The following is a 26,189-nucleotide window of genomic DNA, read 5'->3' as shown; positions in this document are numbered from 1 at the left end:
GGAACCAAATTGACCAGCACCATGACCTTGGATTTTCCAGCCTCCAGGAACGTAAAATATAAATTTCTGTTGTTTAAGCCGCCAAGACTGTTAGTACAGCTTGAGATGACTAAGACACCCATTCCTTTTCCTCTATCTCATGTGTCTCTCTCAAGTAGCTTCCAGGCCATTTTATTCTACCCACAAGTAAGATTTATACTTATGCACCCTGTGCTGTGTATGGGAAATATAATGATGAGAAAACACAGTCCTGGCGCCCACCCTCATGGAGCTTAACAGTCTAGTGGAAGAGGTAAACAGGAATTAAATCGTCATACACATATAGAATCATATGTTTACTGATATTGAGCTCCCTGGCTCCCAAGTCCATCAGGCATGTCTATATAAGTCCAAAGGCAATTTGTGAACACAATTCAAGATTTATTTTTCCTAGAGATCTCACACTCCTGGGTTAATTAATAAATGTATATTGGTATTCGTTAAAGAGGGGCAGGAGTCACCTAATCCCGCTGCTTGACTCATCCAAGCCTCAGCTAGGGTAAATCTGGAGCCTGTGATGTCGCGAGTAGTCTCCAAATGAAAATTACTCTGGGAGAGGTACTACATGACTGTACAGCCACACTAAGGTATAACATCTGAAAGCAGACACCCTTGAGAGAAATTTTGCCAACGAGGTATGTGCAAATGTTTCCTATGGTATCATTTTGCCGCAGGCCTGTCCTGGAGAAGAATTATAGCTCCAGAAACTCAACCTGAGTTTAAAGTCTTACTAAGGTAATTTTATTTCCATTGTATAAGTCTTATGTACATTTCAGGTAGTTTCAACCGCCTTGGGAAAAATATTAGACATGAAGTTCGGAACCTTTCCTTTGAAGGAAAACTCTTCATGCGATTAGACTATTTGGGGAAAGGTTACACAGAATGATAAGGAGAATTTTAAGATAATGGCTGCTCAGTGCTCCGGTTTAGAATTTGAGGCTGGGGTTTGAAAAGGCAGAGCTGGCAGAAACTTTATGACCTCTTAAATAAATTATAAGAGAGCACTCTTGCCGTACTTAAAAGAGCATTACTTTTTAGAACCAGCGAGAGTCTCTCTCAAGAGCACTTTACACCTCTAACTGCTGTAGAGTGAGCGAGGAACCTCACTTCTGAGACACCTGCAATGCAGGGAAGTGGCTGCTAGTTCGAGTCCCAGAGCCTTTATGGGAGAGGAGTAGCGAATGTGATTGGGTGGGTCATAGAGGCTTGCCTGAGGCCAGCATCATAGGTATTATAGGGCCTGTGCATTGGTGGGGTGATCTTTCTCTTCCACGGGCTGTAATTTTGTTTCCAAAGGGAAGGCGGAGATGCAGTTAGAAGGCGGTTGGCTCAAATCTCTCAAGCTGTCTTCTTCTGACTTGGGACAGCGAAACACCCAGAGATATGATGGAGAGGAGGTGGCTTTCTCGTAACTGGGGAGGAGATGATGGCGTGCCTGGGACGGTGCTCACTCTTAACGGTGAGTCAGCTCATGCTGGACAGTTCCTGAGAACATAGACCCAGGTTTAACAGCACATCAGTGACAGGTTTCAGTAGGGAAGAAGGGGACTGCCAGTAAGCAGAAGAATCATTAAAAGAGCAAAACCTACAAATTCAGTCATGCCATGCCCCTGCTCAAAATCCTTCAGTGGCCTCCTAATAACCACAGTATAAAACTTCAGCATGGCACACTTCTATCTAAGCAGCTTTCTAGCCGCTGTTGCCCCTTCCCCTATTTGGTGATTCAGGATAACTGCCATACTCTCCTGCCTCTGGGTCTTTGTTCCCATATTCCCTACCTTCCCTCTAACTTTTGAGTGTCTATTTGTCTTTCAAGACTTGACTCTAGTGTAATGCAGTCCTCCCTGTCTGAGGGTATTCTTTCTCTACCAGGCAGAGCAACTGACCACCACCCTCCACCCCTCCATTCCAGCACTTCTTATCACTTTGTATAGTCATTGTTTGCCTTGTCCAAAGATTGTCAGGTCCCATGTTGTTTTTTTTCTAACTTACTAGTTGGGTGCCTTTGGGCAAATTACTTAACCACTTTGTACCTCCTTTTTCCTGCAGAAAGGCAGCTACTTATGTCATATATCCTTGCACTTCAAAAAATAAAGGGATGTAGCTAATGTCCAGCCTGGTGATGCCAAAAAGAGGCTGTACATGAAATTCACAACAGAGAAGGGAATAAATCAGAAGTCAGGACTCAAAACTAAAGTGAATCAGGAAAACGAAGCCTCTGAGATCCCTGGAGATATTGGGGAAGACCACAAGGGTTGGAGTTCAAGGCAATCTGATTAAATCTTGAAGAATCAGCTTGTCCCAAGAGACTGAAAGATTTAAGGCTATCTATCCAAACAATAGCCATGCACACCTGTGTTCCCTAATATGATGCTATTGGTTATATCCTGATGTTCTCCATTCTTCAGCTTTGCCCCAGGAATTAACTCTAACTTTTCTCATGCCTTCTGTCAGAGTAAGTCAGTAGTGGTTTACACAAAATAAATAAAGACACTGGTCAGGCTTTCATGAAGTTTCCTAAAACTCCCCTGGGTAGATGCAAGTGACTCAGCACTAATTCAGCCAGACAGCAATCTCTTCAGAGTACAGCCCAAGCACTGGGTCTGCCCCTGCACTTTAGGTAGACAGAGGAAAGAGGTCATTCCTCAGGCTACAGACTGGCCTAGATATACCCCAGGACTAGAAACAGTGAATCTCAGCCTCTTCAGCTCCTATAATACCTCTATACCTTGATCTAGCATTATCTTTATATGATAAGCAGATATCATATTCTGAGGTCGTTACACTGATATTTCCAAATCCATTAAGCTGATTCCACTTCAGCAGTTGTAGTGTCCTACGAAGGATTACTGTCACTTTCATCTTATAGTTTCTGAAACGTCCTTAAGGGGTGAGTCATGTAGTTAAAATATGAACCTTTGATGTCTCTGGACTAGAGGGATACTGATAATACTATTGTTCATCCAGCCTCACAAAAGTCATATCATAATTGATGAGGAGGTCAGCGACACCTTTATGTTCACTATCCATGACCTAAACTATTACGCACAACCTCTTTTCAATGTGTAAAGAACAGCTATAGATCCAACAACACCATAATACATCCTTTGCTACATGATATGTCTTTTTCTAGGGCAGAATGGAGACAGTTAAAGAAGGCAGGCCTTCGATGAAAGACTTAGCACATCCATTGCTCAAGTCCTATGGACATGGGCTTTCCAGCTTCCTTGAATGAAGTTCACAAGTTCCTTAAGCTCCACAAAAATGCAAAACATTTTGGGATGGCATCTAAGAAAAAAAGAAGTTTTTCCCCTGAAATGGTCTTTTAAAATCAATAATGATTCTTGACCATTTTCTTGGTCAGTTTGGAAACTTGGCACCTTCTCCAGGTTTGAAGGTCAGTTACCTTTTCCAGATCATGACATGTTGCTTCTTGCTAATATTTTCAGGCAAACAATACATAATTTTATGTGTGTGTGTATATATATATATATATATATATATGTGTGTGTGTGTGTATGTGTGTGTGTGTGTGTGTGTGTGTGTATACACATATATACTTAACATCTTCTAAAATAACATTTCGCTAGAAATAGAAAAGATGGTTTCATAGGTGGATAGTTCATGTTGAACTTTCATAGGTGGATAGTTCATGTTGAAGGTTGGTAATGATGTAAATTTTGAGGCTTTCAGGCAGGTGATGACAAAGTCTATCAATCACCTGGAAAAGGTGGCGGACAGGTGGGAGGCTTCATAGAGGAGAATTTACTTTCGTGAGTCCAGTATCGTCTGAAATTAGTATCTTTAGCTTTCCAGGCTCAGACTTCATTTTGCCAGCACACTGAAAGCTCCTCCTTCCATCATGGGGTGGGGCACGTGGGGGATTCATATGAGCTAAGCTCACATCATCATTAAATAAGAGTGAATAATGATGCAGACGTAAAGAATGGACTTGAGGACATGGGGAGGGGGAAGGGTAAGCTGGGACAAAGTGAGAGAGTAGCATTATGTATTCACTTTGTCATAAGGTAGAAACTAACATTCCACTGTAAAGCAATTATACTCCAATAAAGATGTTAAAAAAAAAAAAAGATAGAGTATTATTTCTCTCCTACGTAAAATAAGTCCAAAGTTGTGAACCATGGCTGGTGTAGCGGTTACACTTACCACCACGGACCCAAACTCTATCTCTCTACTCCACTATTCCTATCATTTCCTTCCATTATCATGGCTGCCTCATTATTCAAGATGCCCAGGATGTCCACATTCCAGGAAGATATACAGAAGAAGAGGTAGAGAGCAAAGAACGAGCATGGGAGTTGTCGGTCTTCTTTTTAAGGAACATTTTGGAAGACCCATCAACAATGATTGCTTACGTGTCACGAATAACTGAAAATGAGGCCTGAGTATTTAATATTTTACTGATTCCACCTGGAATAAAATTGGGGTCCAGTTAGTAAGGTAGAAGTGGAGAATGGAGATTATTTCATAACTAATATCTCTTCCACAGATATATAAATCAGAATATCAAGTTATTGATTTACAGCAAGAAACGTTACTGTGTTATATTAAGGAATGGGAAGAACTGGGATGAAAAGTCAAGCCATTAAGTAGGAGCTTCCTGCAGATATATAAATGGAAATTACCATGAATTGATCCCAGTCAAAACAAGTGACCACAGTTAGAGGAACAAGACAGAGCAGAAGTCAAAGCCAATAAATAAAGCAGGACGAACAAGGAAAGGAATGTCAGTGTCACAGTACATTAAGGAAGCAGAAGCAAGAAAACCAAACCAGATCAAAACTCAAAGAATGTATAAAGGGAATAGATTTTCAGAGGTAAAAGTAATTGTGCTATAACAGTTTCTCAATCTCCGTGCTATTGACATTTTAGGTTGAATAATTCTCTGCTGTAGGGAACTATCCTGCATTGCAGCATTCTTAGCCTCCACCCACCAGATGACAGTCATGACAATCAAAAATGTTTCCAGACATTGCCTAATGTCTCCTGACCTGAGGAGAGCCAAATCACCCCCTGCTGGGTATCACTGTGCTAGAAGATTTTTTATTGTTCTAACAGTTTTTGTAGTTCCAACTCTGAGAGTGCCTTAAAGGCAGAGTCACTGCTTACATTTCACGTATCTTATCTCAGCAGATGTGACTCTCAGAAGCACCGATGGTGGCATCGAGGAGTTGGGGGTGACCTAAGAGATCTATCACTAGGGAGGGGGTCAATAAAGTGGTGTGGATGCACGCTCTGGAATCCTAGGCAGCAGTTAGAAGCAAAGAACTGGACGGATATACAGCAACATGAGTATAACTTTAAAAATTAAGGGAGATCTAGAGAGCAATTTGCATAGAAATTTAAAATACAGATACACACAGAAAAACACAGATTTTACAAAGATACAGACCTATTGGAGGACATATAGGAAACATACAAGAGTGAGTGCCTATGTCGGGGACTGAAAATAATAAGGGGAAAATAAAATTAAATTAAGGCTAAAGTTTTAAATAGTACAATGAGTTAGTATGCCACGAATTGAAGAGTATAATTATATCAGCTCTCAACACTTGTTGTTCAAAAAGAAAGAAAGGGAAAATGACACTGGATATTTCAAATTCACATTTTCACTAGATGGTTAACATATTGTCATGGTGGAGGCCTTCCTGGCACTGAGCAAACTCATCGTTTATGGATAAGTTATGCATCAACTTGCTGATAACTTCCTAAGTATGATACAACTCCTAGGCTTTAAGTTATGCGAATAATCAAGAACTCATGACAGGAGGTGAGCTGAAGTTCTACAAGACTAACTGAGCTCCATTTTGATCTTTTTTTTTTTTTTGCGGTACACGGGCCTCTCACTGTTGTGGCCTCTCCCATCGTGGAGCACAGGCTCTGGACGCGCAGGCTCAGCGGCCATGGCTCACGGGCCCAGCCTCTCCGCGGCCTGTGGGATCCTCCCGGACCGGGGCATGAACCCGTGTCCCCTGCATCGGCAGGCAGACTCTCAACCACTGCGCCACCAGGGAAGCCCATTTTGATCATTTTAAGTAATCAACAATTTTGTCAACATTCTTAATGTAGAATCTACAGTCTTCCTTCCTGAACTGGACACAGAACATTGGCATATCACTCTTTGGCCTGATAGAGCAATTGTTACCACTAAACTCGCTCTCGGATAATGGGGAGTGTCCAAGGCTCTAACTGTTGAGAGACATTAGCCCCTCTCAGGTTAGTAGGTGACGGTAGAGATGACATTTCAGCCATAGATGGTTCAGTTGTTGAAGCTTCTCCTCCATTTTGTTATCTTACAGTGATGCTGTCCTGCTCCTTTCTTAAGCCATTCATTACAAATGGCCAAAGGCATTGTTACATGGCTTCATCATAAACTCAATATGCAAGATCAAAGAATGGGAAAGATCTCCATGAATTTCAGTGCTAACACAGAGGTGTAATTTTGCAAGAGTGACATTAACACCCACAGCAGGCTTTGATGGTCCTATGGTAACTTAAACCTCTGAATGGTAGCTGGTTGTTGCAGACAATGGATGCATCACTCATATCCCTTCAAGAAAGGACTCCTGCCCAGCTGCAAAGCCTGTGATTAGTAGAGAGCCTCTAGCTTTTATGTCCTTTAGGACCTCCCTTAAGCATTACCCTCAAGTCTCACTCTAGCCAGGAAAGACACCAGTCAATGATTAAGCAAGGCAGTGGGGCCTTGCCATTTCTGCCCAGTGTGAGACTTCTCTAAAAGGCAGTCTCTGCTCAAAAATCCCCCCACTGAATTAGCAGAGTTTTCTCAGTTCTGCATAGTTATCTGATGCCTCCCATCTGCCAAACCCTATTTCTTCTCCTTTTATTTTGACAAGTGTTTTTCCCCCACCAAAATCTTGAAAACTTCTAACTTCACCTCAGATCTGCTTCCTGGAGAATCCTATTTGGGACAACGGTGGTGCTGATGAAAGTGTCATTTACATATTTTCATATTTCTGGGGAACTTGGTAAGACTCTATCAGAGGGGAAGTCTGAAAAAAATCCTAAAATCATATTAAAATGTGTGTATGCATATGTGAATTTTTCTAAAGACATCTTAGCATTTAAAAATAGTCTTGAGATTTTTCTTGTTTTTGAGGAAGGCCCGTATCACTATGAACTTCCCTCTTAGAACTGCTTTTGTTGCATCCCATAGATTTTATAAGGTTGTGTTTTCATTGTTGTTTGTCTCAAGGTATTTCCTGATTTCATTGTTGACCCACCGGTTTTTAAGTAGCATTTGTTCAGTCTCCATGTGATAGTTTTTTTTCTCATTCTTTTTTTTTTTCCTGTAGTTGAAAAGATTCTTAAAGGTGTCTGTCACATAGACTGATGATTGTCAACCCTCCCAATATTCATCCTTACCTTCATTTTTAGCTGAAAACAGAAATGCCAGAATAAAGACTTCCCTATCCACCTTCACTTGCAGCAAGGCATCAACAGATGACCATGTTACTAAATAAGAAAAAGAGATTATCTCCATCCTCTTTCCATCAACATGATGGCTGGGGTTTGACCAGCCATCTTGGAATATGAGGTGGAAATCAAGTGTTGAAGATAACAGGAAAATAAATTAGAATCCTTGATGATCATGGAGATGACATTCTAGTTACAGATTGCTTAGGTTTACAGGAAAAATAACTACTACCTTGTTTAAGCCATAGTTATTTGACGTTTTGGTCACTTCCAGCTGAATTTAATCCTAACTGATCCAAGGTCCATGATACCAAAAAGGTTACAAACTATGCAATAATTACTTAAATTAATCTAATGGCCAAAGGCATTGTTACATGGCTTCATCATAAACTCAATATGCAAGATCAAAGAATGGGAAAGATCTCCATGAATTTCAGTGCTAACATAGAGGTGTAATTTCTTGAGGTCAGAACTATCTCTTGTTGTACTATACTGTACAACACTATACCTGGCACCTCGTTGAAATTCAGTGTGTATTTTGATCTTGAAAAACATATGGTAAATATCTGAGCCCCATGTATTGTTGGGAGCTGCACGCTTTGGCCCAAATTTTTCCATTTAATCTGTTTCCAAATTGAATGAAAGTCTCTCAGGCTATAAATCCCAGGATGCAGGCTTTTGTCATCAAACTGTTGAATATGTCCCAAGATATCTATTTTAACCTCAGAATCTGGTCTGGTTCCAATATTATTTCAGGGTTGATTTAAACTGTATACAATTATCCAGCTTTTTAAAATGGAATTTCCTTTTTATAATGGAAAAGATGTTCCCTTTATTGCATCTCTGTACAACAACTGAGCAGATGACAAGCAGTCTGTTCCAAGGTAGGGCTTTGGCTGGGAAACTACCACACATTAATGAGTGACCCTTTTCTCTACACTGGCCAAATCACAATAGCCTAGGAATTCAAAAGAGCTTAAACAAGAATATTGAAAGTTGATATCTCATAATAATCACAACAAAGAACATTTGAAAGTTTCAAGTTTTGGTATTCACCCACATCTTATTCTCAATCTATTTCCCACTATCCCACTGAATATCAACTCCAGGTTACATATGAGGCTAAAAATCTCCCCAGTTTTCTACTGTTGAATCCACATATGCCATTAAGATAAAACAAGCTCAGTTTGAACCAAGAGTCTCTGGCTAGTTTTATATCTTATGGGGAAAATCTGAAATTTAAGTAAAGCAATCATTTCAGTAAAGGCTTTGGAAATGAGTACTTTTCCTTTTATGGCAAATTGTTCCAGTCACTTCTCTGTTCTCTGGCAAGTCTAAACGACAGCTTAACCGCTTTTGTACTTTGTTCAAATCTTGGATAAGAAAAGTTATTCAAGGACATAGATCTAATGCTTGAAGTTCCAGCACTTTCCCCAGAATGAATTACAACCTCTGCAAGATGCAGAAAGAAAGTTACAACCCCTAATGTCTTAACTTCCTTCCATGCCACCCTGGTCACCACAAAAGCCTCTTGAGGCTGGCAGGCTGTGTCAGCAAAGTCTCACAAGTTTCTGCCTGTGCTGACTCTGCCTGAGGATTCTAACAGGGCAGCCATCCCAGAGCCTCGTCAGTTGTGTCATGTTTGGCTGCGGTTCATCCTGTGCTGACACAGACTTGAAGATGTGTCAGCCGTGGCAATGTTGGCTTCTTGGAGTCTCACATGGTGCTTGTGACCAGGCTGCAAAAATTGCCAAAGAAAGCCTTGCACATCAGTTATAATTTTAAAGAGAGGGAGAGAAAATTGCACAGAACTGCTTAAGCAGGCCACACCCTTGGAGAAGCAGCGTGGAGCCGGGCTGACTGGGTTTGAATCCCAGCTCTGTCATTATTCCCTGTGTGATCCTAAATAAGTTACTTAAGTTACTTGCCTCTCCATGCCTTCCTTTCCTGATCTGTAAAGTGAGGATCATAGGACCTAACTCTTAGGTCTATTATGAAGACCAAAGGAGTGAAAATTTGTAAAGCAGCTGGAACAATGCCTAGCACATGGTAAGAATTACATAAATGTGTGGGACTAACATATACACACTACTATATATAAAATAGATAACCAACAAGGACCTACTGTATAGCACAGGAAACTATACTCAATATTTTGTAATAACTTATAAGGGAGAAGAATCTGAAAAAGAATATATATGTGTGTGTGTGTGTGTGTGTGTGTGTGTGTGTGTGTATAACTGAATCACTTTGCTATACACCTGAAACTAACACAACATTGTAAATCAACTATACTCCAATTTAAATAAATAACTTATAAATAAATACATTTTTGTTTGTTTCACCCATTAGAAGATGCATCTGAGTCCTAGTTTCTTACATAGAAATGGGCCTTTAAATTCTTGTATGGCTTCTCATAAGATTTCAGTCCTGTTTTGAATTCCCAATATAAAATGCATCTCACATAAATAAGAGCTAGTGTAGCTCATTTCAGCTGATTTCTACAGTACCATCAATGAACAAGGCACTGGGCTTTGCAGAGTGTGGCATGGCAGGTGAGCCACGATGCCCGCCCTCAAGGACATTATAACCTACTAGGAGGAATAAGAAATGATATGATCTTAATCAAGTCACTTAACCTCTCTCTCTGAGCTTGGTTATGCATGTCCCTGTCTATAATTCCTCTCAGAGGTATCTTCCAGCTTTAACAATTTATAAACCAAATAACTTAAAAGGCTGAAAGCAATAAACTACAGGAGAAATACAAAGTATTATGAGGGCCCACAGGACGGAAGATTATTTGTTAATGTTTCTCCAGGTTTAGTTATCATATTACACAGACTGTCTCACCTTAAATTGTTGGTCCTTCTGTACTAATTCAAATTGTTTAAGGCATGGTGATTAGGCCTGGGAAGTATTCTTTAGTACAAACCAGTACAATTTAAATCATGAGGTATTTTCAATTTTTAATTCCAGAGCTTTCAGTTATAGAGTTTATGGAGCAGAAGTTCTTTTCTTAACAGTGACAGGGAACGTTTTGCACCTGGCCTAAGCCATACAGGTCTCTACCTTAGGGAGTCTACATTGCTCTGACTCTGGCTCTCGCCAACTTATGCAAGAGCTCTGGCCCACGGTAAACTCCCTGTCTGGGGCATCCTCAGGCAGGGTCTCACAGGTGCTCAACCTCCAGCCTACCCACCACTGTCCAGGCTGCTCCCGCAGACACTGCTGTTAATCTGCTCAGCTTTGCTCCTTAGACTATCTGCTGTGCTTATCGGGATATAGCCGTCTCCCCGTACTCAGCTGGGACCAGCATCTTCAAGGCATAATGTTCACTGCGATGCTAATAACAGTTTCACCAAACACCCAGGCTGCCTTGTGTTGCCTCCACCTGGAGGACCCCTCCCTGGAGGTCCCTCAGACGCCACAGTCCCACACAGGTGTGCTCCTGGTCTGCCAGGTATCAAAGTTTGTGTTCATCATAGCACAATGGGAGGAAATCGGCGCTCTCACTCATGTGAAAAACTATTAGAATGGTCCCCAAAAGGAATGTGTCTTGGGTCCAAAATAGTTACAGAGTTCTTTTGGGTGTTAGTTACACCTTGCTCTTCCCCTCAAGGACCCAAACATGCTGTCAGTGATTCGGGGATAATCAGCACCCTGCACTAGCTGGGGGTACCCTTCCAACGGGAAAGCCCTCGCCAGCAGGCCCAGCTGGCCTTGACAGGCTTCTCGCTTTAGGATGAGATCTCCCTGGGAAGGCCCTTCCCTCTGCACACAGGCCTCTGTCAGGACATTCACCAGTTCCCCCACACGCCTAGATGTTTCTTAAACTTGGCAGTGAACACAGGTTAAGTCCTTTACCAAGCATCTCCTCAATCCTCAGGAAATAGCCTTGAAATGATATTGCTCAAGCTTTGAGAGGAATACTTGATATAAGTCAAATCTTCAGGTAAACCTCTAGAGAGGCAGCTGGACAAACTTAAGAGGAAAGAAAAACGTAAAGGAAGTGTGGCATCTTGCTAGTTATTCGTCCAAAATCCATTCTGCCCTTCTTCCAAATTACGAGAGCTTAGTAGGGCTTGCGTTTGCCCAGCCAGGACAAAATTACCCAAGCTCCCTTGCATCCAGGAAGCACCACATGGCTGAGTTCTCGCCAACTGGACATGAGTGAAAGTGAGGTGGGTAACACTTGTGCCATTTGCTTAAAATGCAATCTATACTTCCCTCCCCCTCCCCCCACACTGAGAGTAACCAAGCTTCAACCAAGGGAAAATGAAGCAAAGATGTGGAAAGGAAGGAAGGAAGGAGGGGAGGGAGGGAGGAGGGATGGAGAGAGAAAAAAAGAGTTACTTTCTTAAGCTCCAGAGTCTGTAGACTGAGATGAATACCTACCACAATTGCTTGTTTAGAGACAATGTTAACAATACTGTATCATATACTTGAAAGTTGCCAAAAGAGTAGATCTTAAATATTTTCACCACACACACAAAGGTAATTACATGAGGTGATGGAGCTGTAATCCATACTGTAATAATTTTACAATATATATGTGTGGCATATGTATATTGTACACCTTAAATTTACACGTTATATGTCAATTAAATCTCAGTAAAACTGGAGGGGAGAAAAGAGACAATGGTGGAGGCACACAAGCAAGATCAACAACATTAGTGTAAGGATATCTCTTGAGAGAAGAAAACCTCTTTCCCTGTGAGCTGAATATTTACGCTATTGGTTCTCAAACTTCATGTGAGTGTGAATCACCTGGGAAATTTGTTAATATAGATTCAGAAATTCCATCCCCTAGGATTCTGATTTCAGTCAGTCTTTGGTGGAAGGCCGCCACCACAGCTGCAACATCAAACACCCAAATATACTTTCAATGGCTGGAAATAATAGGATCATTTATTATCTCCCAGCCAAGCTTTACTTCTAAGATGCTCTTGTGAGAAAATAACATTTCCTATATTTTCTTATAAAAAGTATTTTCGACAGAGTATGAATTATTATTTCAATATTTTTACCATTTGCTTGTTTACAGTTCTTCTTATGATCAAAACTACAAAGAAATGTCATTCAATCATCTCCCCAAACTGTTCTACATTCCTAATTATAGAAGCCTAATTATGAGGTTCCCTCCACCTCTCTCTGCCTCAATGACCAAATCATTCATGGAAAATAAAACTGTGTGATGTTTAAGACCTTTTGATATTAGAACCATGATAATATGATATTAGTCCATATTAGAACCAGAGACTTGACAAATCATAAGCTTCCTATCTAACCACTTATTTTGGTACAACTTATTTATAACTCATTAATAAGATATGCTGCTGATTCGGTACTTGTCTCAACTTCTAACGTTCATGGTAGAGTAGATTTAAGCCATCACTCACCCAAGGCAGGGTCCTACAAGTTACCTCGACCAGGCTTTCTCAAAGTGTGGTACCTAGAGCAGCAACAGCAGCAGCAGCATCACCTGGAAATGTGTTAGAAATGCAAATTAAGCCCCAGCCCAAACTACTAGGGGTCTTTTCAGGTAGTTCTGTGGCTCAGGAGAGTCTGACAGCCTCACCCTAGACTTCTCTCTCTTTTCTGCTTTTTCTGAACAGTAAGCATAACCCATCACTGTACTTCCCTATTTTTCACGTCAGTCCCATTCTTTCCCATATCCCAGTCCAATCAGTTATCATATTTCATCCACGCTATGGAAGAAGCCTCTGTATGGTTTCCCTGTCTTTAATCTTTGCTCCTTCTGCAACCAGCCTTCACTAAGAGTCAAGAGCTAGCCTTCCAAATGCTAATTTGCACATGAATTTTCCTAACTAAAGTTCTTCAAATGCCTGCAGAATAAAATCCAAACGCCTTAACTTGCTGTCATAAAAGCCCTTTATTATCTGGCCCGCCTTCAAGGCCGTGTACCTTGAAAAGCAACACTCCTTTCCCCATTCTCATGTCTCTTGACCCTTGCATATATTGTTCCCTATGCTTGATATGAATTACTTAAACCGGAAACTTGGATATATAAAATAATATTATTCTCATCTATTTACTAAAGCAGATTTTCTTCTTAATCTTCCTCACTCCAATTACTGCCCTCATCTTATGCACAATGTACAGTAAAGCAAAATTCTATTTATTCATATAGACTCAGTAAAGTCTCACTTCCTCTGAGCAGCCTCCCATGATCACTCGCAGCAGATTCAGTTGCTGTGTCCTTTTAGCTCCAATGCACTCTCTAAAAGAGCTAAGGCCTCTCCTGGACCATTACAGTGTATAAATATGATGTTCTTTCTATTAAGTACAGGGACGATGTCTTGTTCCTCTCCAGCACCTTTGGACCACAGTACATGGTCCAAAGACACTAAATGATATTGTTGATTGGTAAAACCAATGAATGAAGGAAGGAATAAATGAATATCAAACAATATGTGGTAAGGAAAATAGCTTGGGCCTTGAAGTCATTTACAACCTGGATTTCTATTTTCTGCTATATTATTTTCCAGGTGGCAAACCAGTGGCCAGCAAGAAAATATTTTCCAAGGATGTGTCTTATTTGGTCAGCACAGTATTTTAAAACAATTTAAGTGATTTGAGTTGAGTCATGTACCCCCTCTCCAGTATCTAGTCCCCACCATCCATTTTTGTCTTGCTTCTACCAGACTCACACATTCATGTTACCATCTGGGCTCATGAAGGCATGTGAGTCAGCCACCAGCCTTATCTGCTTTTCTGGACCTTGATTCTCAGCTCCTATTTCTCAGCTATAGCTCTTGCACTCCATCCCAATTGCTGCCCAAGTCCTCCCCTTCACCTCCCACTGGTAGCCTTAGATAAGGTATGTATACATTCCAGAACCCTCAGCATCTCTTTGGCACTCACCTTGGGCCTCTCTGGCTGAGTTTTTAAATCCACTCTTTCTCTAATTTGATGCCTTCTCATGGTCCCAGTTCAGGGTTCTCTTATCCTCCAAGGCATGTAGGTGATCTTTAGGGCACAAACACCAGCTCTGACACATTCAAACCGGGTGACCTTGGAAGAGTATTTCTAAGCCTCAGTTTCCTCATCTGTAAATGGAAAATCACAGCTTCCTTGTAGATTTGCTGGAAGAATTAAATAATGAGAAGGAAGAAGTTAAAACTTTGAACGTATAGTTTTGGCAAACGATAAGGTCTTTATTAAACTCTCTCTTCTACAAGTTGGTTAAACCAACACTAGCTCCAATAGCATAACTAAAGAGGTATTTATTAGTGAGCTGCTCTCGTGTGTTAGTCTGTTAAAATACATTATTCGATGAATCGTTACAGAACAACAATCATAAACCGAGTTAAGTACTATTAGTCCCATTTTACATAAAAGGAAATTGAAGCTCAGAAAAGTTAACATGTTTGCCCATCATAATAAATGTTGTACATCAGTAAGGAATGCTTTTGGCTACAAGCAATGAAAGTTTTTTTTTTTTTATCACATTATAAGGAATCAGAAAGCTGATAACCCCAGGATTGGGTCAGTGATTCAACCAGATAGGGGTGCAGGTCGGAGTCCTGGCATCTTCTTGTTCTCTGCTTCTTGGTCAGAAGATAACTACAACCATTTTATCCATTTACAGATGCAATACAGGAAGAAGTTGGGCTGGTGGCAAAAAAGAAAATGACTTTCTCCTCATGTTGTTCTGTCTTTTTTAGGAAAACATTTCCTAGAAATGCCCTGGAGCCTTCCCCTTACAGCTTAGTGGACAGAACTGGGACATACAACTTCTTTGGAAGAGAGTCTGGGGAAGCTGGAACCTTACTTTCTCAGCTGCTCTGTGGGAAGTTGGGGAGAGGAAAGGAAGCTGGGAAAGGCAGTTGGGTGAGCCAAACACGTGTCTGCCACAGGTGGATTGGGAGAACAAGGATTCCATGCAAGCCTGTTAGGTTTCAAAGGCTACATCCCTGTCTCTAGTCTATACTATATCTTGTTACATGAATGTAAACTATTTTATAGGAATTTAACATGTTAGTAAAAAAAATCCAAACTGTTTCTATTTCCATTCTGAACTCTTTCAAAAAAAAGCCTGATTTCTGTCTCTGGTGACCTATGATAAAAATGGCATGTTATAAATAAACCATTGTACCTTTACGGAATAGAGATACTAACTTTCTTGAAAATATGTTTTCCCTTTGATATCAAAAATATAAGTGATGTTATAAAGCAGGAGTCATCAAATTGACAACTGACTTCAGATAAATTTAAATTGGAGGAGGATGGATTCTATGCTTTTAAAAGATCCATTTTATATTTTTGATCATAAATTCATGTAACCTAGGTAACATGTTTCCACTACATCTTTCAACCAAATATGTCTTCAACATTTTCAAATTTCAGCCAGAATCTTATTCCAAAGGATTTTTGTGTTTGTTTGAAGACTACAGTTGCATTTCAATTTATTTTAGCAATCCACTGACATTTATCAAAATGTGACTATATAGAAGACTAGAATATTTCAATCAAAATTTTTAACGATACACATTTACTTATTAAATCAATTTCACTTTTGAAATTTAATTCAAATCCAAGTTTTATTTCAGTTAAAATTGCTAGTCACTCAGTTTTGCAGGAAATAACTGTATTTGATTTATTAAAGGCAAAAAGAAATGAATGTCTGTTTATCTAAACATTAGCAAAGAGGCTAGGTTAATTACTTTAGGGCATAAGAGAACAACCTCCTCTTTTAGTCTAAAAACTCACCATGATTAACTATACTAGTTGTCAATGACGGAGTAGTTTCTCTGGTTTAGTATTTCCCATTTTGATTTATGGAATCACCTTTTCTCTGTTATGAATATATAAGGAAGGGGTGGATTATAAATATTGTGCTCAGATTTGTCATCTAAAAACAAGACGTTTATATTATAAAAGAACACTAAAGCAATTTTATCTGCAGGGGTGCTAAAAACTCTGCCATTAAAGAAATAAAAAACCTTCAAGTATCTGATAGAAACAGTTTATACTGGAGATGGTTACAAAATACTGACTGAATGCCAAGTATGATTAGATTATTGACCTCAGAACTGCCTGATGAGCGGTACTAGTATAAGGCTGCATTCATTAAAACTGCATTCAGCTCTTTGCAACAGAAAACCAACTAAAAGTAGCCTCACTATATAACCAGAAGTTGAGAAAAAGCAGTCTAGGGCTGGAATGGCACCTGAGTGATGTCATCAGGGGCCCAGATCCCCAAATCTTAATGTACAGGCCTTCATCCTCATGGTCACAAGGTAGCAGTTTTGGCTGCCAGGTAATCAGTCTCATTCCAGGTAGGATGAAGAAGGAAGGGAGGTGTGAGGTCTGACCAGTAGTCCTAGGAACACCACTGTGAAATTTTATAACATAATTTTAAGACCATCAATTCTAGTCCCCTAATTTTTTCTAGTGAAAAAAAAAAAAAAACCTCAAATGCTTTGTGAGATCAAATGGCTTTCCCTAGGTGGCCCAGCTAGTTATACTTAGAACAAGAATAAGTCCTTTTAGTCCTTGGGCTAATGTCATTTCTATTGTACCCGCTCCCCCCCCCCCAACTTTCTGGCTATTGGGTAGCCTTCCTTTGGAATGCTAAATAATGATGGCACTGGAGACCACGCTATATCCTGAAGGAGAAAGGTAAGGAGAAGGTTGGGTCACTGACTTATGAGAACTTTTACCATATGGCTACCAGACCAGCAGAGCATCCTTCTCTATAACCCCATCCTCCTCTATCATCCAAAGAGTCAGCTCTTGGCTCCTTGGCATCAAAAGACAGAGCATAAAGAGATCTTGAAGAGAGCAGTGATCACAATTATGATGACCGTGGTGGTGAAGGTGGTGGAGATTGTATGGTGAAGGGAGTGGGAGATGAGGAAAGAGGAGGAACGAGGATCCAATTCATTTGAACATGGAAAGGTTCTTAGTGTCTATTTTTCTTAGCTTTGTGCACCACATCAAAGCACAGAGACGAACGCAAAGGTCTTATTTGACATCCATTACTACATAAACAGAGAAGAGAGCTCATAATTATCATTGAAATTATACAGGTGGCCTAATACTTTAACCACTACCAAGCAGATTACGTAGTTCTGGTTTGACTGAGATGAGTACTGAATTCTTGTTGTCAAAATAACTGGGTCACGCAGCCCAATAGGATGACTATCGTCTGAGAGTGGAGCCATGTAGTCAGAATTCTACTGGAAGAAGCGGAAACCCATCCTGCTATGTGTGACGGCAGATGGCCTCAGCATGCCTTCATGCTTGGTCAAATGTTATTAATCTATGACCAAAGAAGCAGGTGGCAACCGGAGACCGCATGATTTCCTTCACAAGTCACCCGAGCCACAGAAAAGCATGAATTGTATCAACGTGTTAGACTCTCCATACTGCTTATTTTTAATAATTGTACTTTTTAAGCAAATGGAAATGAGGAACTGACATTTTATCACCATTTTCCTGATGTCTATGAAGGGCTCCATAGAATATTTAAGTGAATAATCCCTCACTCAAAGACTCACTGTTCAAACGTAATTCTAAAATAGGACATTAACTCCACATTTAAAGAAAAATTCATTAAATCTGAGTAGTTCATTGCCATGAAAGGCATGTGATTATATTTTATAGCATGAATAGGAGTTTCCCCAGTATGAAGCATTCAGCCAAACATTTTGCAGATTAACATGCATTAGGAATGCAAATTATTCTAAACCAAAGACTATTTCCTTTGTGGTTCACTTCTGTGCAGCCCCAGATATCACCCTAGGGCCTGATACATCAATATCTCCCTGAATCTTCCTGGAGGAAGGGTCCTAATAGGCCTCAGCAGTTCACACTGGTATATTTCTTAAAGCAGTTAAAATACCAGCATCGCAAATTAAAACCTTAAATTTATTACCTACAGTTATTAAAATGCCATTGTCAGATGTTACTCAGCAACATCCCAACAGCTTTCCTTTCATATTATTATTTGTATTACTTAAAGCCATTTAAAAATGAAATCCCATTTCAATTTATCTTTGTGTTTAGATTGGTGGTCTAGCTAAAAAGAAAAAGCAGAAAAGAAACCAAACAAACCCTCAATCTCTTTACAAATGAAAATTGCCTTCTTGTGTTCTGAACTAATTTAATCTGAATTGTTACCTCTGCAGAAGTTGCATTCCAAAGAGAGAAATCTCATCCCAAGAGCTAGAGGGTTATCTTACTGATGCGTCTGGTGCCCTAATTCATGAGACTCTGAAACTCTGGACTTACCACTCATAGCTCACGGCCAGCAGCGGCTCCCTTTTATTCAATAAATTCTGCAGTGGCAAAGCAATATGATAATAAGCTCAACCCAGAGGAGCGTCCAAGATAAATACCGAGCGACGACATAAACCTTTAGGAATTGGAAAGGAGCAGCTGTTGGAGATCACCGGAAACTTCCTGGAGTTGAAGTTTGGGAGGTAGGAGGGAGGGGAGTTGGAGAGACAGCACCTTTATTTCACCCAGTTTGCAAAGGGAAAACACAGCCTTCCAAAGCAAACAGCTCTGAGTCTTAAGTGTAACGTGTTTTTTTTCCCATGTGCATGATGCCCTAAATCTGTTTATTTGTGTTTCAGACTCACCTCTGCAAAAAGAAACATGTGGTTGTTAAACTTTTATATTTGGAGCAAAATACTGAATGCTCTCTTAGATGAATCCACCCGATATCTGTTTCTCTGTTATGTATCAACAGAAGGCTTCCACGTGGATGCCTTAGCTCACTTCTTTTCCTCTCCCCACACAGAGCAGCCTTATATTTGGGATTTAGAAACCAGGCCCTGGCAGGTGTTTTAAACAGTGTCAACACTTCTTCAGTCTATAGGGGATTAGTTCCTTGCACTCTGCCTCTATAAGCTTAGCTCATAACACAGGCAATTAGGAAACCCCATTTAACCAGATTGTGGTAAAAGATTCCATCATAATTTGCTTTCTAATCTCAACTGGATTGAAGGAGGACACATGGAAATCACTGTGAAAATTTTCCCCAAACCTAGACCTTGAATGAAGCGTCCCAGGCAAGTTTGTTCCTGCCTGAATGTTTGTTTCGTAGCCCTTGCTTGTTTCTGTCCAAATAAAGCTGTTGGACAGGTTTGTGTTTAAGAGCCTTGGTAAACTCCGCTCTTAGCAGCAATTCCAGCACCTACTAAAGATAATTCAGACCCACACAAAGTGCACGTGAAGGTGAATAATTGCGATGTTTCCGCCTCCTGTAGGCAAGATAAACAACTTATCATTATGATTGATTAATTCTGTGAAACTACTGAAAACATGATGAACTCGGAAGCAGCTTAGATATTAAGTTAGGAGATATGTGTTGTGCTTTAGCTACCAGGGTGAGAGTATTTTCCCCCCCTTTTTAATTAAGGAAGTCTACATGCACCCATGAATTCAGGATAGTCAGGACTACAGGTCATGGTCTAGAATCATGTCTGTCCTCACCCTTGCCTGTCACCGCAGCTTACAGTAAAGGTGCCTTCAACAGAGAACGAGGAACTTAAGCAGACACCAGATGGGTCCAGCGCATCTAGGAGAGCAGATTATGTTCACTGGTTAACAGAAGATCAGTGAGGTTGTAAATATGATGGGAGGTGGCTGCTGAGAATTAGGATTGTTAAATCATCTGCCAGTTGCTGGTTCTGTAATCTCGGACGCGTCCTAAGTAAGGAAACTGCTAGTTTCCTCATCTGTGAAAGGTGGACAACAATACCTTGTAAGCTTGTTGTCAGGAATAAATAAGCTGGTACACAATGTACTCAGCATGGTGTCTGGTTCACAGAGGGTGCTTTACAAACCTTACCTTTCCACTAAATCAGAGAACACTCCCTCCCTGTAGTAGGCTGAAAAACAAACCCTCCAAAAGCTATCCATATCCTAATGCCTGAAACCTGTATATGTAAAGTATTTGCTACAAAGAGAAATATGATTAAGGATTTTGAGATGAGGAGATTTTCCTAGATTATCTGCGTGGGTCTTAAATCCAATCACAAGTATCCTTGTAAGAGAGAGGCAGAAGGAGACTATATACACAGAAGAGAAGGCAGCAATGGCCACAGAAGTAGAGATGGGAGTGATGCAGCCGCAAGCCAGGGAAAGCTGGCAGCCACCAAAAGCAGGAAGAGACAAGGAGGGATTCTTCCCTAGATCTCCTGGAGGGACGCAGTCCCGCTGACATCTAGATTTTGGCTAGTGAAACTGATTTCAGATTGTGGTCTCCAGAACTGTGAGAGAATAAATTTCTGCTGGTTTAAACCACTAAGTTTGTGGTGATTTGTTACAGAAGCTATTGGAAACTAATACCATCCCTAACTTCTTCAATGTCACACACTATGGTACCAAATAGTGTTCACCCTCCTTTTAAGGACACCAGCGATTCTTTTCACTGTCCACAAAGACAACCATCTTGTTTATGTCATGAAATGAAGCGCACTTTGGTTGGCACACCCAAATAAAAAATGTCTGTTTTCCTTTTAATTGCATACTTTTCACCTCAAAGTAAAAAAGAAAACCCTGGGTAGTTTGTGATATACGACACCATAGGTTGTGCTGGTTAGGAGGCATTTATGCATGCTACACAACTGGATTCCAACTGTGAAAGCCCACCATTTGTTTGCCCCCAAGCCCTTCATCATTAGGGTAGCTCCAAAAGTACTCCAGAACCTCTGGTTGGGTGAGACAGGACCAGCTTGTCCTGGGGAGAAGAATGTATATTTTCTCCTAAATTGATATTTCTATAGTCATCAAAAAAATTTGTTGAGATGATATTAAGTAATATAGCAGATGGTCTTCAGTGGTACATGGACACAGAGTTAGTCCCATTGCCTTTTCAACTCTCTTTCAATCCAATTCACATCAAGAAGGAAGTCTAATGGTATTTATATTGATTATGAACTCCTATTTTCTGGCAAAGATTTCTCTTTTTTAACCATTTATGATGATCATACGAATGTTCCCTCTTAAACAAATGTATTTAAGTAAACATAGTGAATCAACCTAAACAAAAGTATTCAATAAATAACACTACAGGTGGTCATAGTGAAAATTGTCCTCCAATGCTTAAAGTTTAGGACATACCACCCTATAAAGATAGAAACTTCTATAGAGTCCATGAAGGACTGCACCTAACCCCAAAGTTTCCCAGACCATAATAAGTCAATTAATATCAAACCTTAACCCCAGGTCTGTCTAAGCTCCAAACTGCTCTCAAGGAGTTCTAGATTCTGCCTGAGAATCCCAAAGTGTGATTGAGTGCTTCTTTTCACCTGGGAAGCACCCTGGGCATTCATAACATCCTGCTGAGTCAGGCTCTGGCTCATCTGAACTGCACAGTCCACCCACTCCCTGGACCATCTCCTTAACAGTCAAGAGAGTCTTTGTCGAGGACAAATCTATACAATTCTTAAGTTAAGCAACTGTCTTATATGATCTTACTATTCCCTATCCTTCCAAAAATAGAAAGGTAATTGGCTCTCACATTAGCCATCAGAATAAACTGGGTGGCGTAGAACACCATTGTGTTCTAATGATCACTTTAAAAGAAAAATGCAGTTCAGTAACCTTAAATAATTTGAGTCATGTAATTACAGTAATTTTCACATAGAAAACAAAACAAAAGCACTTAGATAATTTTGGTTGAGTCATACTTCACTCTGGTTAGTGGAAAATGATAATAATACGTCTAGGGTTTATTTTTCCCCCCATGTATGATGACAAAGCTATACTCCAGTACCTTTAATGTGCAGAAAAAGAAAATTACTTCAGTCTTTTGGGTACTTACATTACATTCACATGTGCAGGAAAATTCTTCTACCTTACCTCCTCTATAACAGATTCAGCTTCCCTCCTGAGCCCCGCCCACATGACGGCAGAGAAAATAACTAGATTTTACTGCGATAGAGTAACCCCAGGCCAAGCCCATCACTGATCAGCTTAGGTCACACGATCATGTTTGGTAAAGGCTGTTCTTCACCCTTCTCCCTTCCTTCCTCAAGTTGGCAGTGGGTATATAACAGAGAATGACATGCTCTTGGAGCAGCAGGCATGTCATATACATATTTGTACTCCTTGTGCAACTCTCCTTATCACCGAGCCTTCTAGCATCTCCTATTGAATAGTAAAGATTAGTCCATCACTTAACTGCCTCTTCATTTGATCAGGATTACACAGGTTTCTCTAGTTGATTCTTGTTGGTGTTCGGGGCATCCTGAGGTCTGGCCCAGGCAGTTTGTCCTATAGACCCTGGTTATAGGACCACTCCACTCTGAACAATGACCGTCACCCAGGATATGACACCAGATTGTCTGTTTTCAGATCACTGCTTACTATCTGTGACCTTAGGCAAGAAACTGAATATCTTTGTGCCTGGGTTTCCACATCTATAAAGTGGGAGGGGGATAATAGTATCTACCTCTCAGAGTTTCTCAAAGGATGAATTAATAAAGGTGAAATACTTTGAGCAGTGTCTAGCACCTACAAGTGCTATATAAGTAGTTCTTACCATGACTGTCACTGCTGTGCTAGGAAGGTGTGCAGCCAGATCGCTTACTTCCACCTCCCGCGGGAGCTTGTGAGGACCTCCAGATTCTATTCAGATCACACACCAGCCAAAGGCAGCTCAAAGGGCTAACCTCGGTGGTCTTCCCATGCTATGCTATGGGGCATTCTCAGTTGTGAGGAGATCCAGGTCAGCACGATGGCAAGCTGTGAGGCAGCCTTCTCTTAGAATCCCAGAATGAATCAAGGGGAAACTCCGCCCACGTCATTCCCTTTGGTTTGTCTAATCCCCGTGCCCAGGCCAAAGCCAAAGAAAGGAGCTGGGCTCAGTCTCACTTGTCTCTCTCATCTCTCGCCCTCTTCCTCCTCCAACAATCCTTCTGAATGAAACTCTCTTAGGAGCTTTTCTGTTACTTTTCTTTCCTGTCTTCCTTCCCTTGCACCACACCTTCCTCTTCCAGACTCTAGCTTTTTTGGACATGACACAGTGGTGGACAGAGTGGAGGAGAACTTACCAACGAAGAAACGCACATCAGGAAGCTTTCAAAAATATCATACGTATCTTACACTAGCTTATAACCTAAAAAACAGCAAGAATTGTCTTCCAATACTCAGTGATGGAAGAAGAAAAGTAAAAACAGCCATATTGGATTGAGAGTAGCATTCAGAGAAGTAGTGGAAATTTACTGTATTTCAGCTCATGGAAGTGATTTCCTGAAGAGAAGCCTTCCAGCCTCTCCTTCCATGATATTTGGAGGAGGAGGAAACCTTTTAAGTCGAAATAAAGTGTGTTTCCAGGTAATTATAAACTAAGATTTTCTGGGAAAATTGACCATAAGATGGATCTTTCAAAACTACAGTGAACAAAACAGGAGACACAGTACCTTAATGAAAAACAACCTGAAGTCAGGGTTCTTTTCTTTTTAAAAAAAATTTTTTGGCCATGCCCTGTGGCACGGCGAAGCTTGAGGGATCTCAGTTCCCCGACCAGGGATCAAACCCACGTCCTCTGCAGTGGAAGCACAGAGTCCTAACCACTGGACAGCCAGGGAAGTCCCTCCTGTTCTTTACAAACACTGTCAGCAGGAAATGCCAATTTCTAGAGCTCTTGATGAGTAAGCTTTTTTTTTTTTTTTAAATGTAATGCCAAAAAAAAAAAAGTCCTGAAAAAGGAGAATCACTTGGCTCTTTGCAGAGGTCTCCTGTGAAATATAAAGGTAAGACACACACAGAGGTTCAGGATCTGCCTAGTCAACGCTCTGCCAATACCAAGAAGCAAAGCATGCTGTTCTACTACAGGGAAGTGCTTTGGGACTTCCCCAGGCTACTCCTACTAAAGTATAAAAACAGAGAATATGCCATAGAATATATAAATCTAGAAATACAGACATCTCCAAACTTAATAACTGTAAATCACCATGAGAACCACTTGTCAACAAGCTGCAGTGTCTCCTAGTAATCAGACAACTGCTGATTGCTTCAGGTATAAACTGTTTTGTCTCTTCTATTAACACTGAAGCCATAAGCACATTATTTCATTTTCAGAGGCCTTATGTGTGTGTCCACGCACATGATGAAAAGGTTAAACTGGCTCAGAGTCGGAAAGAAAACTTTGGTAACTCTAATTGTGTTGCCCATTTCTGTCTGCAAAGTCATTCATTAGCTGCAATTTTATGAAAGCGGCAGGCCTAACTCATTAAAGGTATTGGTGTTTTTTAAATGGAAATGGTTCATAAGAGTTTAACAGAAGAAAAAAGCCCTGGAGGCATGCAGAAGTTTCTTCATTAAAAGAAAATTAACCCTGAATTTGGAGCACTGTGATTTAATGAGCAATGCTAATGCTTGCCCAAAATATACAAGATCAAAAAGGTACCATATGGCTTGATTATAGGCAGTAATTAGGATAGAATTGGGAAGGAATGAAATCATAGAATTTTAGACCTAGAAGAGTTGGAACAGGTCATTTCATCTAATCTGTCGAGTTTCTCCCTCCCAACCACCCGCATCCTTTTCTCCCCACACACATTTTACAGATGAGGCAACCGAGTACCAGAAAAATTAAATTTCTTTCTCTAGGTTACATACTTATTAAAACTGAAAGTCCACATTCCCAATTCAAAATACAGGAAAAGGCAAAAGAAATTCTAGTGTAAATGACAATCTAGAACAAAAAAAATTGTATTATATAAGATAAAGATGCTAATACCCTTAATATGTAAAGAATTCTCTACTAATCAATAAAAAAAGTTAAGCAGCTTAAGGGAAAATAAAGGACGTTAATAGACAACTTAATGAAGAATTCATAGGAATTCTTGATAAATGTTCAATCTTAATAGAATGTAAAAAAATGCAGTTTGAGACAATAAAATCGCATGTTCAACTATCTACTGATAAAGATTTTTTTTAAGGTTAATATTCAGTATTCCTGAGGGTTAATGAAAGGAGTCCCTTTATATGCTGCTGATAGTCATGAAAACGGTGCATACTTTCTGAACAGCAATATGTCAAAATCCTTAAAAATATTTCTGTCCTTTGACCTATTAACTCAATTTCTAACCACTTATCTTAAGGAATTACTTAGAGATGTACACCAGTAATTATGTAAAAGGATGTTTATTGCAGTGTCATAGCAGTGAAGAGTTGGAATCTAAAAATCAATCTAAAATCCAGTAATAGGGAAAAGACAGTCTCTTCAATAAGTGGTACTGGGAAAACTGGACAGCCACATGTAAAAGAATGAAATTAGAACATTCTCTAACACCATACATAAAAATAAACTCAAAATGGATTAAAGACCTAAATGTAAGACCGGATACTATAAAACTCTTAGAGGAAAACATAGGCAGAACACACTTTGACATAAACTGCAGCAATATCTTTCTGTATCCACCTCCTAGAGTAATGAAAATAAAAACAAAAATAAACAAATGGGACCTAATGAAACTTAAAAGCTTTTGCACAGCAAAGGAAACCATAAACAAAATGAAAAACAACCCACGGAATGGAAGAAAATATTTGGAAACGATGCAACTGACAAAGGATTAATCTCCAAAATATACAAACAGCTCATGCAGCTCAATATCAAAAAAAAAAAACCCAATCAAAAAATGGGCAAAAGATCTAAATAGACATTTTTCCAAAGAAGGCATACAGATGGCCAAAAAGTACATAAAAGG

At 40.1% G+C, this 26,189-nt stretch overlaps 1 long non-coding RNA gene across 2 annotated transcripts in view; it reads right to left on the bottom strand.

The window, feature by feature from the left end:
• The window catches only part of LOC113612086 (uncharacterized), a 90,425-nt gene extending 75,828 nt beyond the window's left edge, over nt 1–14,597 (bottom strand). For both annotated transcript variants that reach the window (XR_003429717.1, XR_003429716.1), the window contains exons 1-2: nt 14,380–14,597; nt 12,894–12,976 (exon numbers count right to left, since the gene is read on the bottom strand). This is a non-coding gene — a long non-coding RNA (uncharacterized LOC113612086). The remainder of the gene's footprint in view (nt 1–12,893; nt 12,977–14,379) is intronic.
• Nucleotides 14,598–26,189: the final 11,592 nt, after the last annotated feature.

Source organism: Aethalodelphis obliquidens, unplaced genomic scaffold (genome assembly GCF_003676395.1).
Source record: "Aethalodelphis obliquidens isolate GAN/ISIS:26980383/991018 unplaced genomic scaffold, ASM367639v1 scaffold72, whole genome shotgun sequence".
NCBI lineage: Eukaryota > Metazoa > Chordata > Mammalia > Artiodactyla > Delphinidae > Aethalodelphis > Aethalodelphis obliquidens.
This window is presented reverse-complemented; position numbering and strand designations above follow the sequence as displayed.